This window comes from Hyaena hyaena, unplaced genomic scaffold (genome assembly GCF_003009895.1).
Source record: "Hyaena hyaena isolate Hyena2069 unplaced genomic scaffold, ASM300989v1 scaffold_149, whole genome shotgun sequence".
Taxonomy (NCBI): domain Eukaryota; kingdom Metazoa; phylum Chordata; class Mammalia; order Carnivora; family Hyaenidae; genus Hyaena; species Hyaena hyaena.
In genome coordinates, this window is record NW_024080781.1 from 2,934,801 (window position 1) to 2,952,570 (window position 17,770).

Sequence of the window (17,770 nt, forward strand, 5' to 3'; positions counted from 1 at the left end):
TCTCAACACTGCAATGCCTAGCTGAAAGCAAGCATTATAATTAGGTCAAAGAAGCCAAGAAAAACTTGGCCACCTTTAGAAAAAACACCATCAACAATAGCCAGCATATCTCCTCCAGAATGCCCCTCCAGGAAAACTACTTCCTCTATTCCTTGGGGCTTCTATTTACACCTCTCATTGGCCTCTGTAGTGAAATGTCAAGAATACAAAGATTTATTTGGTTTTGTCTGGGGGTAGAGTTTATTTTAAAGATGCTAACAAATTCAAGTGGTGGCAGAGTATAGTTTCTATAATATAAAATTTCAAACAGCCAGTTACTGTTCTTCCATCCCTTTGATGGGGCCCAAACTAAACAGTTCCACATTCATTACAAAAGACCTCTGTAGAGTACCTTATTATGCATCATTTAAAGAGAGTAGAAGAACACAAATCCAGGAATCCTTTGGAATTTCAGACTGTATAAATAGCCCTTCGGTGAATGACAGCTTAAGCTGTGCTATGCAAAAAGCATGGCAGAGACAATAAATTATTTGAACTGAGTTGGTTTTTCCATATTATTCTAACCCTTGAGCATCATAGGGACAATTTCCCTTTGCTATATTTCTATACTAAAGTCCAAGGGTAATATTTAGAGTGATTTCCCACGAGCTCTTGTGATGATCTGCATTATTAAAAACGATTATTTCCAACCAGCGGCCATATCTGCCAGCAGCAAGGCAGGCAGGAAGCATTGTGTGAGCTTCTGGCTCCAGGAACACTGCTGTAGATCCCCGTACAAAGTGCCAGCAACTTTTTTCACCTGACTGGAGGGCTTGGAAATAGTTTTTCTTTGTGTCTGCAATCCATTTTAACAAAATACTTTCTGTGTTTAGTTAAAACTGGGATAATGGAGAAGAAGAGGCCTTTGAGAATGGTTGTTTCATCGACTAAGGATTCCTGGCACATTCTAAACAATGCAGAATTCCATTCGTTCTTGTTTTTCCTGACTTAAATAATATAACTGAACAATATAACTGCTGATAAAGCTGCAGGTAGACCTATGGATTAGATAGTGTGTAACAGCATGCAACTGAGATTTTTTTTTAAGTTTATTTATTTAATTTGAGAGAGAGAGACCAGGAGAGGGAAAGAAAGAGAGAGGGAGAGAGGGAATTCCAAGCAGACTCCACTGTCAGCACAGAGCCTGATGTGGGCTTGAACTCACAAGGAATGAGAGGATGACCTGCGCCAAAACGGAGAGTCAGATGCTTAACCGACTGAGCCACCCAGGAGCCCCATACAACTGAGATTTAGAGAAAAATGAATGACATTAACGCACTTGACTAAACGCTTGTTAATAGTAATCAGTGTCTACATCTGTGTTGTACCACTGACACTTTTCACACTTGTCTGAGGCTCTTTCTAAGAACATTTCTTATCTAAACCTGGTGCCTATGCTGCGGGTGTACATGGTAGGAAACTTCTGAAGCTGAGAGAAGTTTCCTCAAGAAATCCATTAAAAACCTTGGCTTCAGGATAATTACAACACCATGATGTCAAGTGTTCCTTCCATTTTTTTTGGATATGTTGCAGCGAGTGCCAATCTTGACCTGAAATACAATTCCCTCCACTGTCTTTCATAAGGTATCCAAGCAAGTTTAGTATATTATTTTTGAATTTTTATGGGATTGTGGCTTGGGGTGGGTAGGTAACATCCCACAGTCCATTGGAATCTCATTTAAAAAAATAGACATTTCTCTTTGCTAAGGCTTTCCTTCCCACTGCCAACCACAGGGTCACACAGCTGTAACCATTCCTCCCACATAGTGTTCAGCACCATTTCTTTTCCTTTCCCTCTTTGAAGTGTTCCTTCACCAGCCCTAGATGCCAACCCCAGTCCAGCTTCTTCCTTACCAGAGACTTTTCAAAATAGCTTCTCAGCAGAGCTCAGTGTGCCCTACAGAGAAATTCTCACATTAGCTGTTTGGAAAAGTCTGTTTTCTCCCTATCACTGGATTCATAATAAGGACAATAATCTCAGTAGAAAAGGAAGGAAGGGGAAGAGAGTGTATCTCCCATTTTCATCTCAGAAATCTTCAAAGCAGGAAGTAACACCATTCACACACAGACAGAGGGTGATAGTCTCTGGATGGGGTAAGGAAGCAGGAGACAGGGCCAAGGTGAGGTCAAAATAGTTACTGACTTCACAAAGGAGAGCAGAGGTCTGGTCCTTTGATTGTTACTTTCTGCTGCATAGTATTGTGGTGTATTTAAGAAAGCCAAGGAGAGTGGCTATTTAGAGAAATTATATAAGAGGTGCCCTTATATTTTCTAATTGCCAACATTTCAGAATATACATTTTCACCTCCCTAAACTAGCACCTTTTTACCCACATTGATATATCCATTCCTATAAGGATTTATCAAGTTTTAGGCCTTACCGGAAAACCTCTTCACATTCTGAAAGTAAGCATAGGGTATCTTTAGCAAAAGCAAACTTCATGAATACTGAATTCTGCCTATACTAATTTGAGAAAAAAAGAAAAAACAAAAAACCTCAATTAGAGCCCAAACTTCAATAGGTAAGAATAGAAAAATAACTATAGCTGCAAACTATTACTTGATAGATTATTTCAATGTACAGTGTGCTCACAATATTTTTTCTCTTGCTTTTCCTTTTTTTTTCCACTATCTTCCTCCTTCTGATCCCCCACCCCTTAACTTACATCTACATCATGAATGACATTAACTTCTATCATCCATGGTAAACAGTATTGTTTTGAGAATTTGATTTCCAATTTCTACATATCTGTGACACACCCAGAAACCACTAACAAAGATCAGAGCCCATCCCTCTCTCACATTTCTCTTCCCCTTCACTGGAGTTGAAAAGTGCCTGTGACAGTGAATGGTGATGCCTCAAAATGTGGCTAGGACTGAGCAGCAATGTGGGCTTACCGGGCCTTTAGCATTTCCTTTTCTTTTAAGAGACGCACTAAGAGTGAGATGGGAGTGAAGAGGCATAGATACTAAACCTTTTAGATTCAGACAAAGAAGGAACAGAAAGTACATTAGGCTTGGTTTGCTGAATTACTGCAAGGAGAAAATAAGGAAAGGACAGAGTGACGAAAACAGTTGGGTAGTTGTCAAAGGTTGATTGTTTACAAGTTCCTCCTCCTTCTGTCTTTCTGTTTGTGCCCACGGCCAGCTTCTCTTTGGAATAACTCTCTTCTACACTGCCACCGATATAGAAGTTCAGCTTAAGAATTCTCTCCATGCAAAGCCACTGTTCTCTCTTGCAAAAAGCAAAGTGAGGAAGAACAGAGTAGTAAGTAGAATCAAATGGAGAGAAATGGATGGCAAGAGACAAATAAGCAGAGAGCAAAACACAAGACTTCTAAAGCTATAGTTTCATTTAGGCAAGATTTTTGAAAATTTAAAGCTTCATAGAATGTTGAAGTTATAAATTATCTTAGAGACAGCAAAATCCAACTATTCTCTTTTACTCTTACATAAAGAAATGAGAGACCACAGAGATGAAGAGATTTGTCCAGAGTCAGACATGTAATAGTAGAGATTAATTTGAACCTTGAACCAACTCAAGATAGTACCAGATACCAATATGAATATTTTCATATTCTAGAGTCATACACATAGGTAACTGTGCACAAGGCATTTATCAGTCAATTGATAATGTTTATTGGGATAACTAATTACTCAAAAATTTATCCTGAGACTCACACTAAAAGAAATAAAAAATAATTAAGAATAGATTAAGCTATAAATATGTTATTGTGACATATTTTCAATTTGATCTGTTTCCTATCTGCGAAGAGAAGAAAAGAAAGAGCACTATAATCATACACGTCTGTATTCTGGCCTTTAAATGATGGAAATATTTATCATTTTAAAAGACTAAAATAATTGCCACCTCTGATTTCCTCATGTCTTTAATATGTTTCTTACTATTTCAATTTCTAGCAAGCTCAAGTGCCATGTTTTCTTTTTAAAAGAGCTGGGAGACCTTGGGTAAGTTACTTATCTTGTGAATAACGGATGAGGTAGTTTATGCAAAAGTGCTTACTTAGCTTGGCGTCTGGTGTATAATCAGTACAGTGTTCACTGTTTTTATTAGTAGTAAACATTTTTTTAATGAAAAGAATAAAAAGGGAAGGATCACCTATATCAGGGAAAATGTAGGACTTGGCTACAATCATCAGTTCACGGGGAGTAACAGCTGGTCTCTTTATAAGACTTAGGATACAGATTACATAAAATATATATATAGGAAAAGGAAAAGGGTAAAAACTTTCAAAGTTCACCAGTTGTAGCCCACAGCGTTTCACTCAAGCTCATTAGGAAGTTTACATTTATAATGTAACCTCTTTGAAACAGATTTGATTTTTTAGTAAGGATCTTGTAAATTAGAACTTTCCCAGAGGGCTAACCTAATACAAGCTGTTCCAGAGGCGGAATTCCTTCTGATCAAATATCTCAGAGCAGAAGAAAAATGGTTCACCAAGACTGTAGTATACTGGTTTATATAATTAGCAAGGAATATCAGAATACCAGGGGCAGCATTAGCAATTAATAATACCCTTGCCTTCAGAACTGCATTTACCAAAAGAAATACATTTAACTTACATAAAAGAACTGTGCAAATTAGCAGTACACTGTCTCAGCCCAGCTGTTGCAAAGTATTACCATATGGCTTTATAGTATACCTTTATTTTACCTTGGAGATTAAAAGCCCTTTTTAAAAAATACTATTTCCTAAGGTTGTTCTGAGCTAAACAAAAAAATACCAGTACCTCTATACATTTTGGGGAAACTGGCTAATATATAAAGGTTATAGTTTACACGCTTACCTTCTCCTACTACCTCACCTAGCCAAGATTCTAATGAATGAAGTCATACTTACATCAAGCAAAAAGTAATTGAGAAGTAAATTAAATTCTCCTTCCAAACAATGCATGCAGGGGCGCTAGCTATGGAAGCACGAATCCAGGCATGAGAGGAAGCAGATGCAGATGTTTTTCCTTACTTTACCATGATATGGAAATGAGGCCCTTAGGTAAAAAACAAACAAACAAACAAACAAACAAAAAAAAACAAAAAAAAATCATCTAAAAATGCAAGAAAAAAAAAAAACCCCACTGATGATCACAGGAAACAGCAACCAGCAAGCACACCGGCTGGTACCAGTGGTACCAAATTGATACCTGGTACCAAACTGCCTGGTACCAAATTGATACCTGATTAATGATGGGTAAATCAGTGAATACCTTTAAAAATGTGGTTAGGGTAGGGGCTGTATGAGTTTGCTATTATTTGTAAAGAATATCCAAACCCATAAGAGCAGATTCTATTCAGGCAGACAGATGATGAAAACTGCTAGATATGGAATAAAGCCGTGGGAGAATCCTGCAACTAAAGAGAAGCAAACAAATTTGAGTTCAGTCAGGCAAATGAACAAGAGAACAATCATATTTTTGAGCATCTCTGCAAGCAGAAAACTTTTTTCCAACATATTCAAGACAGTTTAAGTAATAGAAAAATCAATTAAAACTGTCCTTAAGGGACACCTGGGTGGCTCAGTTGGTTAGGTGTCTGGCTCAGATCATGATCTCATGGTCCACTGAGTTCAAGCCCTGCATCTGGCTCTCTGCTGTCAGTGCAGAGCCTGCTTCAGATCCTCTGTCCCCATCGCTCTCTGCCCTTCCTCCTCCTCCCTTGCTTCTTCAAAAGAAGTAAACATTAAAAACAATAACAATAACAAGAATGCTGTGCTTCATTTTTTTTTTAAAGAAAGTTATCTGCAAGGCTGGAATATTTTAATTTACAACATCAATAAATGTCCAGTCTGCAGACAAACCACTAAAGTGGGCCAAAGCCCTTTTTATTGCATAGCATGGGTCTTCAGACTTTTCTGTAAGAGAATTGATAGTAAAGATTTTTTATTTTAAGGGCCACATTTGTCCTGTCACTGCTGCTGCTGTGGTTCCTCCTCCTCTTCCTCCACCAGTATCATCCCCGTCCTTCTCCTCCTCCTCCTTCTCCTTCTTTTTTCCCCTTCTTTTCCGCTTCCCCTTCCTCTTCCTGCTTCTTCTCCTCATCACCCTCTTCCTCCTCCCTTCTCTTCTGCTTCTCCTTTCTCTCCTCCTTTTTATAGCCCTTTAAAATGCAAAAACCGTTCTTAGCTCAAGGTATGTACAAACCAGGCCATGACCAGTTCTGACCTCAACAAGAGTGCACAGCTTCTAGACCATAGGTTTGTTGCTGGTGTTCTGTTTTCTTCTTTGCACAAATCACATCCATGATGGATCGAATGTAAATCCCAAGCTCTGTTTCTTTTAACTTTAAACTTAAATGTTAAATACATCATCTAAAAATGCAGAGCAATATGAATGAAGAATTTCTAATGTATTTTTATAACTATTTTTCTTATTCTATCATAGTTCCCTCTCTTAAACCTTATACTGGCACCTGGCAACCTATGTTTTAACAAACCCTCAGATGGCTCGAATGCATGCTCACGTTGGAGAACCACTGGCTTAGAATGTAACATCCAACCCTCTTGGAGGATTACATTATAATAGGTTGCTGTGAGCATTTTTGCAGCTAATCCTTGTGGAAGCACTCACATTTTGCCAGACACAAACTTAGTCAACACTAAAGATCTGCTTTTATTATTAATATTACCACTGCTGGTAGTAATAATAGTATCATAGCTATGAAGTGGGGTACTACTCTAGAATTGCTTTCATTAGACAAAAATTACTTCTATCTGTATTTATGTTATAAATACAGCATAACATTAATCATAAAAAATGACTCGGAAAGCAAAATGTAAAAAGCAGCTTTACAGATTTCAGAGAAGACAATGGTCACTTAAGGACAGAACAGGTAACCTAAATTCCTTCTCTAAGACCTGTCCTCAGAAGATGGCATGTGCTATCTACTTGAGAGGCCAATGCCACTCGGCAGCACCCAGTGGTTGCTACATGCAAATGTCATCCCAGCAGTAGCAGATTTTCAATATTTTTTTCAAGTGAAGTTGGAAATCTGGAAATTTACATAAAATGTCTTGCCTTTTAAATATTGACCCCTCATTCAAATTGTGGATCCAACCAAACGCGTCTGCAGGCCACACTTAGCTCCAGGGCCATCTGTCGGCAACTTCCAAAGTTATACATTCCTTTTCATTTTACATGCAAATAAAGAGGGCCCAGGATGTTCGGAACATTAAATAAGTTCCCAGCATTCAACAAGGGATAGGAACATCATTTATGAGTCTTATTTCAGCACCCCAATGCCTTGATTAGCCTTCTTCCCATTCTAAAACACACCTTCCTAAATTGTTGGTTGGATCGATGAGAAGGGGAGCAGAGACTAAAGTATACAAAATGAGAAGTCACTACACATGGTAGGATTTACTAAATGCTCACTGAATTAAGGTCCGACATGAGTTAGAGGCTTTAAAAACCACCATGCTTCAACTATTCGGGTTCCCAGAAAAGTGCAGTGTTTTGGTTTCTTTCTTTTAACATACCAACTTGGTCTGCTTCTTGGAAAGGGGTTTTAGTTTTGTTGAGAAAAACTCAGATTGCTTCTTATTGTCTCAGAATGTTTTCTCCCTCTTTATTCCTTTTCTTTGCCCCCAGTGGCTTAGGTCTTATATTATAAAACTGTAAGAATTTTGATTTGTAAATGCTATGTTTGCATGCAAACGAGAAAAGGCCACTACGTCTGGTTGGGGAGAGTTGAAAGCCTAGCAGATCTGCAGGAGGCCAGATTCCATACGAGGCACCTCACGCTGCACCCAATATGGCATTTCCAGGCCCCAAGTGAAGTTAAAGTTAGCCATACTATATACCATCATTCAAACTTGTTTAGGTTTTTTCTTTTGATTCATGCCTTTGCTGTATTTTGTACATCCTCCTGACCATTCTTAGCAGCTGTAACAACACTTGTGGTATTACCAGTAATTTGCAACTTATCAAACATGATTGAACCTTGTTCTTTTGTGTAAACGAAACAGAACTCTTTGGTTGGCTTTCTTTATACTTTGGACATAGTGTAAAGGAAATGGAGACTATATTTGCATGCCAGACAATGAAACATAACTCACAGTGTATACATGCCTTTGACATTGTAATTACTAGCTGTTGTTTAGATTCCATGTATGGTCACTGGCTTTGGCTGTGTTGAAATCAGCTGTATCAACATTTAATCAAAGTCTTATAGATTTTGGTTGTATATTTTTCTAATGTCAAAATAGAAACGCTGAGACTAAAAAATAGGTTGGGAGGAATGGAAATGTGTGTGCAATACATTGCAAAAATAATGAACATTCACGGCATAATAAATGAAGTTCATTCTAAATTTGTCAGTAATGAAATCAAACATCACATGGAGCCCATTTAAAATTAGGATTATTTCTCTAGCATTTCAGCAACTTCTAATTAATTTTACTTCAGTTTACATTCAAAATAACCCTCTTTTGCAACATATTCTGCTGAAGTACTTTCTGATTTAACATGAAATATTAAAAAGAAAACAATTGTGCGATTTTTCTCCTGAAAAAAAAAAAGTAATATATAACTCTTGGAAATCACATGTAGAATATACAACCAAAACCATATCATTTAACACTCTATAATATGATGGCATTCAGCAACATAATGACCAGTATTACTTTGTTTCTGAAGAGTGGGATAGATTTCTGTAGATTTATACATGAGACTTCTAAAATTTCATGTATAAGATTGGAGGGGTGTGGGTGTGTGACAGTAGCTGTGGGAAAGGATAAGAGAGCAATGGTCTGTGAAATCCAGGCCTTTGGCTGTACCCATTTTCAGAAAACTCCCAGGATAATAGTCTTCTCTATCCTTTAATTGTGTCCTTTTTTAAAAAAGTTTATTTTTATTTATTTTTAAGAGAAAGAGAATGCACAGGGGGAGGGCAGAGAGAGAGGAAGAGAGAGCATCCCAAGCAAGCTCCGCACTGTCAATGCAGAGCCTGACATGGAGATTGAATTCACAAACTGCAAGATCATGATCTGAGCTGAAATCAAGAGTTGGACACTTAACTGTCTGACCTATCCAGGCACACCAGTGTCCTTTCTTTATTATATAAAGATTCCCATAAAATTTAAAGATCTAAAACTATATGTCCATAACAAAATTATGAACATATCATTGATTCATACACTACATGATGCTATATTGAGCAATTATGTTTCATACTTAGAGAATGAAAGAACTCTTACCATGCTGTAAAAAGCAACTGTGGTATTAAAGCAATGCACGTTTGATGTTTAATCATTCAACAATTATCACATACTTATGACATATAAAGCACTGAAATAGTCACTTTAGGATATATAAAGAAAACTAAGCCTTAAATCTGTGTGCCATGAGTTCATAATCCTACAATATATAGTAATTATACAACACAGAAAGCAAGCCATCCAGAACATGATGATATCATGTGCGAGTTGAGATGGGAGAGGATTCTTTCCCAAACATGATAATCAAGAGAAGTCTTCATGGAGGATGATATTTAGGAATGGATATATCTGAGACATACAAAGTTAAAGAGACTAACATTCATATTCTCTCAAAAAGCCAGGGCTGCAAAGATGAGTTTTGGGAGATTGGGTCCATGAGTCCAGATATATGGTCCAAAACATGATTTAAGACTAGATGAATATATGGGAAATTAGAGAATAAAATTACAGGTATAAAACAAAAGTTAGGAGGCTGTTGACTTTAGATAGAAAGTAAGAGAGAACAGTCAGGACAGTTGGTGTTTGAATAAAGGAATACTTCCAGGAGATAGTGATTGTTAAGTCTAATTAACAAAGGAAGCTAGGAAAATTTAGAGGATTAAAATTCCAGACTTGAATGATTTGGAGAATGGTGGACTATTATTAGAAATAACAAAACGGGGGTGCCTGGGCAGTTTAGTCATTAAGCCTCGGACTTTGGCTGAAGTCATTATCCCACAGTTCGTGGGTTCAAGCCTTGACCTGGGCTTTCTCTCTGTCGGAGCCCACTTCAGATCCTCTGTCAGGCTCTCTCTGTTCCTCCCTCGTGCTCTCTCTCTTTCTTAAAAATAAATAAATGTTAAATAACAATGCTGGATGGGTAGGACAGAAACAAGTTAAAATTGGGGCATGCAAAAATTTATAAATAGGAGTCAGCTAGCTGTGAAGATCAGCTGAAATCTTGACAAAAACAAACAGATAAACAAAACCAGAGCCAGAGATTCAGGTTCACAAAGTGACTTTCCATTGGTTACAGATATCACCAAAGAGTTATAAAGAGTCATGGATAAAACATTGAAAAGAAGATGAAAAGTACAAGAACATTTATTGTTGAACCAGCCAGACCTAAAGAAAGAAACATGAGACTCTTGTGCAAAAAGTCAAGAGAAAAGATTTACGAGAGGAGATTGGTTTCAACAAAATCAAAAATTTTAACAATACAGGAAATATGTTGACTAAAAATTAACTTGGTAGGTAAAGAACTATTGGAAAGCTTTTGTAAGGTCTCTAACAAAAATTTCTTTGCTTAGATTTCTAGGCAGATATCAATGCAAGAATAAGCAATAGAAAAACAGAAATAGTAAACAGATGATAGATGATAGACAATTTTAAGATAATTCTAGACTGAAAAAACAAGGAAGATTTTTGCATTTCTATTAATATACCTAAAATATCCCCTTTTACAGAATAGAATTTTAAGAATCAACAGCAATTATAAATTAAAATCTTCTTGCTACAGAACTATGTAAGAATCTCCAATAATGAATAAACCAATGCTTCTAAAAGTGATTTATAAAATCTAAAGCACAACCAAAATCTATTATGTATTATTACCATCCACACAGTAAACAGGCCCACAAGTCACCTCTTCCACTTAGGCTGTAACCTCAAAGTTGATAAATGGATTTTAAAAGTAGCCCTTAAGACTTAGCAAATTAAAGCCAAGTATGAGGCAAATGCACTTTAATTGTAAAAACATTAAGAGAGTTATGTCTGTGTCATAAAGAACTAATAGGGAACAGAAAATATTGTTGTTTAATTGAAAGTAGCATGGTTAGACTTTAAGTTAAAATGGAATCTACCCCCAAAACCAAGAGCACACTGTACATACCGTATGTTAGCCAATTTGACAATAAATTATATTTTAAAAAGTAAATATTAGAATCACAAAATCATACACCTGAAACTAATATTACACTATATGTTAACTTCCTGGAATTGAAATTAAAACCTTTTTGAAAAGAAAATAAAAAGAGGGATTCTTTAGAAAGACAGATGGCCCAGAGGAACACTTAATAGAATAAAGTCTTTTAGGACATAAGCAAAAAAAAAAAAAAAAAAAAAAAAAACCCACACAAAAAAACAATGGAACCAAGCAACACTATTAGGAGTCTCACATTTGGAAAAAGGATGGATTCCCCTGTTACAAGATAGGAGAGAAGCATGATGATGGCACAGGAAATTTGAAAATGATTGGAGGGGCCCCTGTGGATGGCTCTTGTGGTAGGCATCCAACTCAACTCTTGAATTCAGGTCAGGTCATGATCTCACAGTTTGTGAGATTGATCCATGTTGGGCTTTGTGCTCCCCAGTGAGGAGCCTGCCTGGGATTCTCTGTTTCTGACCCTTCCCTGCTTGTGTGCTCAATCTCTCTCTCTCTCTCTCAAAATAAATAGATAAAACATTTTAAAAAAATAGACAAGTCACTTAATTACAAAATCATATAAAAAGTTGGAATTTAGAGTTCAATATAAAACCAGTTCTATATAAAACCAAGGAACCCATAGCAAATCAATTTAAAAAATCCAATCGTTTGGTAATATTTAAAAAATATTAAATAGCACAATTCTATATTCAGTATGAAGTATAGCCAGCTTTTATATTTTGAATACATATGAATAATGTTAATCATTTGATACTTAGCCAAAAACCACTATCTGGGGCTACTGTGGACTGGTTATCTGTGCTGGCAAAGTTCCCCAAAGCAAGAGAGCAATGTAACAGGAAGCCTGACTTATTATTTAGTCTTAATTTTTAGACAGGGCTTTTTGGGGCAAGGTTTACAGAGGTTTCTAAATACTGAGACAAACCCAAATACAGTATATAATTATAAACATAAAATATATTTACATATTAAACTTGCTAACAAGAAATTAAATTCCTAGATTTCATAAAGACAGAATTAGCAACAAACTTACAATTGCTTTATGGAATTTGAATGGAACTTCACCTGTGGAGAGTAGAGATGAAAAAGTCACAATAAGGCAAATGAAAAGGCTATAAGCCCCTTTGGGAGAGGATTTAAACAACATTTTTTAACTTTCAAGGATATTAAAAAAGTTAGCCTTGTTTTCTGAAAATGAGAGATGATTTTTCAAATCCACAATGCTCCCCTTGTAACAGCTAACCTCTTTCTAAAAAAGACCTCTCTACTGGATAAAAGCTTCTTTATTTGTTTGTTTGTTTTAATCAGAGCACATCAGGCTTTTAAGAAAAGGACAGGAGTTTCTCTGGCTAAAGCAACTCAAAGACAGACACAGAGCTGCACTAGTGACTCTTACTCTAAAACAGAAGATGTCTTGTGGGGAAAGCACTGTGTTTTTGAATGATGGCAAAAGTCAGAGCTACTTTTGTTTTTAATCTAGTAAAGCAAAAAAGATTTTTTAAAAAAAGAACAATGACAAGTGACTGGTAATATCACCCAGATGCGGTGATGTTAACTTGGGGACAGATAACATTGAGTTGAAATTGCTTTAGCCAGAGAAACTCCTCTCCTCTACAAGTCAAAGGCTCTGAGTCTTTAGTTGTATAGTTTAAAACAATAAACACAATGAAAAGTCCCTAATCTCATTAAACTAACATTTTAATGGAAGGGCAGAGACAATAACCAAAATAACCAGGTAGAAATGGTCTGTTTGGGGGGTCATAAATGCTATGGAGAATATTAAATCAGGGAAGAAGGATGGGGAAGGAAGTCCTAAGAGGAAAAGAATTGAGACCTGAAGGAAACTAAGGAAGCACCCATGTGAATATCTGGAGAGTACTCCATGCAAACTGAACTAAAAGTACAAAGGCTCCATGGCAGGAATATGACCAGCAGGTTCATGAGAAAACAAAGAGGCCAAGGCTGCTGAGTGAGCAAGAGGAGAGGAGTAGGGGATAAAGTCATAGAGATGGTGTGCAGTTCCTTATAGTCCACAGGAAACACATCGGCTTTTACTCTGAGTGAAATGGAAAGTCACTGAAGGATGTATACAGTGTCAAGGTATTCTAACGGTACCACTGCCTGCTGCAGTGAAAATAGTAAAGGGTGGCAAGAGCAGAAAGCAGGAATACTCATCATGAGACTATTACAATAATCCAGGTGAGAGATGGTGGTGGATTGGACAAGGATGGTGGCTGTGAAGTGAAGAAATGTGGTTGGATTCCAGATGTATCTTAAAGCAAGTGTTGACAGGATGTTTTGATGGATTGGATATGGGGTGTGAAAGAAAAAAAATCAGGAATCATTCCAAGCTTTGCAGTTTGAGTGACTGTAAAAATTAAATTACCATTCACTGAGATGTGTAAGACAGAAGGATAAGCTTTAGGGTGAAGGAGAAAGTCAGCAATTTAGTTGTGGGCACATTAAGTCTGAGATGCCCACTGGTTCTATAGGGAGATGGTATGTGGACAGTTGGATTTAAGCTCCAAAGTTATAGAGAAGTTTGGGCTAGAGATATAAATCTTGAAGCCATCATCATAAATGTGGTATTATAAACCATGATTCATGAAGGGATTGAGTGTAGATACAGAAAGGAAGAGGATCCATGTTTGGAGGTCAAGTAAACGAAAAGAAAATAGTAAAAGAAATGGGGGGAAATGGCTAGAGTAATACAAGGAAGATAAGAAGAGTACAGATTTTAGACATCAAGGGATGGATACATTATAAAATATCTGTGGTGTGTAGTTCCTAATAGTCCATAGGAAACACCTCTGTGTATATGGCCACTTACAAATTCAGCAGTGGGACTAGCCAGTGAAATTTGTATAGGGGAGGTCATGGTGGCCTTAACAAGAATAATTTCAGGGGAAGCATGAGGGCAAAATCTTAGGGCAGGCTCAACAGAGAATGGAAGGAGAGATCTGGAGACTAAGTATAGACAGCTCTTTCAAAAACACTGTTAAGGGAAGAAAGAAACGGATGCTCCTGGAGCAGCAAGTGGAGTCAAGAAAACTTGATCTTTCATTTTAAGATGAAAGAAATATGAACATGTTTGTATAATGATGGGAAAAATCAAGTGTAGTGGCCATATCTGATTTTGCAGGATCAAGAAAAACTGTTACCATGATGTCCTGAAGTAGGTGATAAAGGTAAGTATGTGGTGTGCACAAGTGAAGAGATTGATCTTTGTCAAAAACACAAACAATTCATCTGGTGTAACAAAACCAAAACCAGAATTTGGAGGCTGAGATAAGGTAAAAGAGGATGTAGTGACAAGAGCAAATAGAAATTCTCTTCTGATAGAGTTTCTTTTCTTTATTTTTTTAATGTTTATTTATTTTTAAGAGAGAGAGTGAGAGAGAGCGTGCACAAGTGGGGAAGGGGCAGAGAGATGGGGGGACAGAGGATCTAAAGCAGGTTCTGAGTTAACAGCAGCCAGCCCAGTGTGGGGCTCAAACTCATGAATCACGAGATCATGACCTGAGCCAAAGCTGGACACTCATCTAACTGAGCCACTCAGATGCTCCTAGATTTTATTAGCACAAAGTAGTCCTCACTTAAGACTGAGAGAATGGAATATGAGGTGTTGAAAGTTTGAGCAAAAAGGTAAAGAATGGATAGTCATCTAGGAGTGTGAGAATACAAAGGGATTAGGGAATTAACTCCTGTGATTCATTAAGGATCTAGTTGAGTTTAGTGATCATAAAATTATTGTGTGGCAATTGTGTTTTTTCCAAGTCATACTCAACTGCTTGAGTGGATTCATAGAATTAACAGAGAGTTAATTTAAACTAAACTTTAAATGTTTAATAGTTGAAAATGTTGACTGCGCTTTTAGTTTTTGGTTTTACCATCATTTAAAAGTGGTATATGTATGAAATGTTCTTGATGAACATCAACTGCATCTTAATGAAAGGTTCTTAATGATTATTGCAGTTCTATACTCTAAATTCTTTAGTCTATACATAGATTTGTTTAAGTAAATTAATTTAAATTGTTTCATTATATAGTAAGTCTTTAAACTAGGGGTTGGCAATTTTTTTCGGTAAAGGGCTAAATAGTAGATATTTCAGGCTTTGTAAACCATGTGGTCTTTGTCACAATTAGCAAGCCATAAGACTTCTGTAAGAGTTACTCAACTCTGCTGCTGTAGTCTAAAGTAGCCATTGACAACATGCAAAAAAATGGGTGTGGGTAGGCCGGTCGGAGTAGTTAAAATTAACTCAGGAAACAACAGATGCTGGCACAGATGTGGAGAAATGGGAACCCTCTTGCACTGTTACTGGGAATGCAAACTGGTGCATCCACTCTGGAAAACAGTGTGGAGGTTCCTCAAAAAATTAGAACCACTCTACAACCCAGCAATAGCACTACTAGGAATTTGTACAGAGGATAAATTTATGGGGTACATGCACCCCAATGTTTATAGCAGTGCTTTCAACAACAGTCAAATTATGGAAAGAGCCTAAATGTCCATTACCTGATGAAGGGATAAAGAAGATGTGGTTTACGTATACAATGGAATACTACTTGGCAATGAGAAAGAATGAAATCCTGCCATTTGCAGCAACATGGATGGAACTAGAAGGTATTATGTTAAGTGAAATAAGTCAGAGAAATGCAGATATCATATGTTTTCACTCATATGTGGAACTTGAGAAACTTAACAGAAGACGATAGGGAGAGGGATGGAAAAAAAATAGTTACAAATAGACAGGGAGGGAGGCAAACCATAAGAGACTCTTAAATTCAGAGAACAAACTAAGAGTGGATGGGGGGGGTGTGGGAGAAGGGAAAATGGGTGATGGGCACTGAGGAGGGCACTTGTTGGGATGAGCACTGGATGTTGTATGTAAGTGATGAATCACAGGAATCTACCCCCAAAACCAAGAGAACATTGTACACACTGTATGTTAGCCAATTTGACAATAAATTATATTTAAAAAAATTAAATGGGAGGGCCTGGGTGGCACAGTTGGTTAAGCATCTGACTCTTGATCTCAGCTCAGGTGATAATCTCATGGTGTGTGGGTTTGAGCCCCGAACCAGGCTCTGTGCTAATGGTGCAGAGCCTGCTTGAGATTCTGTCTCTCCTTCTCTCTGCCCCTCCCTAGCTTATGCTCTCTCTCTCTCTCTCTCTCTCTCTCTGTCTCTGTCTCTGTCTCAAAATAAATAAATAAACCTAAAAAAGTGGGTGTGGCTAGATTCTAATAAAGCTTTATTGACAAAAACAACTGGCGGACAACAGTCATAGGCCTTACATTGCCAATCTCTGTTTAAAACTATAATTTGTTTAAATACTGTGTGAAAGCATCTGGGCATGTATTAAATAGGTGTTAATGTAATATTTAGATAAATATAAAATTTGTAAAAGTATGTACAAGTGTGCCTGGAATGAACTAACCTACTTAGAACATTTATTTTCAATGGAACATATAGTAAGAATCCTTGGTACTCAAGTAGTAGTCTACAGATCAGCAGCATCAGTATCATCTGGGAACCTATTAAATGCAGAATCATGGGGTTACTCCTTGACCTTTTAAATCAGAGTCTGAATTTTATTTATTCATTTATTTTTTATTTCCATAGTAGTTGTTATGTATCTTTTTAAGTTAATGAATTAATTAATTTTCATTTCCAAGTTTTTATTTAAACTCTAGTTAACATATAGTGTAATACTGGTTTCAGGAGTAGAATTTAGAATTTAGTGACTCATCACTTACACATTACACCCAGTGGTCATTGTAACAAATGCCCTCCTTCATGCCCATCACTCATTTAGCCCATCTCCTACCCACCTCCTCTCCAGCAACCCTCAGTTTGTTCTCTATAGTTAAGAGTCTCTTATGGTTTGCCTCCATCTCTTTTTTTCCCTTTCCCCATGTTCATCTGTTTTGTTTCTTAAATTATACATATGAGTAAAATCAGATCATATTTGTCTTTCTCTGACTGACTTGTTTTGCTTAGTATAATGCCTTCTAGCTCCATCCACATCGCTGTAAATGGCAAGATTTCATTCTTTTTAATTATTGAAATTCTTTTCATTCTTATTTTCACTCTTCTTTTCATTTTTTGTATATATATACACCACATCTTTATCCATTCATCAGTCAATGGACATTTGGTGTCTTTCCATCCTTTGACTACTGTTGATAATGCTGCTATAAACATCAAGGTTGATATGTCCCTTCAAATTTGTATTTTCGTATCCTTTGGGTAAATACCTAGTTATGCCATTGCTGGGTCATAGGGTAGTTCTATTTTTAACTTTTTGAGGAACTTCCATACCTTCTCCAGAGTGGCTGCATCAGTTTGCATTCCCACCAGTAATGTAAACCAGAGGGTTTCCCTTTCTCTGTATCCTCATCCATGTTTGTTGTTTTCTGTGTTAATTTTAGCCATTCTGACGGATATGAGGTGTTATCTTATTATAGTTTTGGTTTATATTTCCCTGATGGTGAGTGATGTTGAGCATCTTTTCAGGTGTCTTCTTTGGAAAACTGTCTATTCATATCTTCTGCCCATTCATTTTTTGAA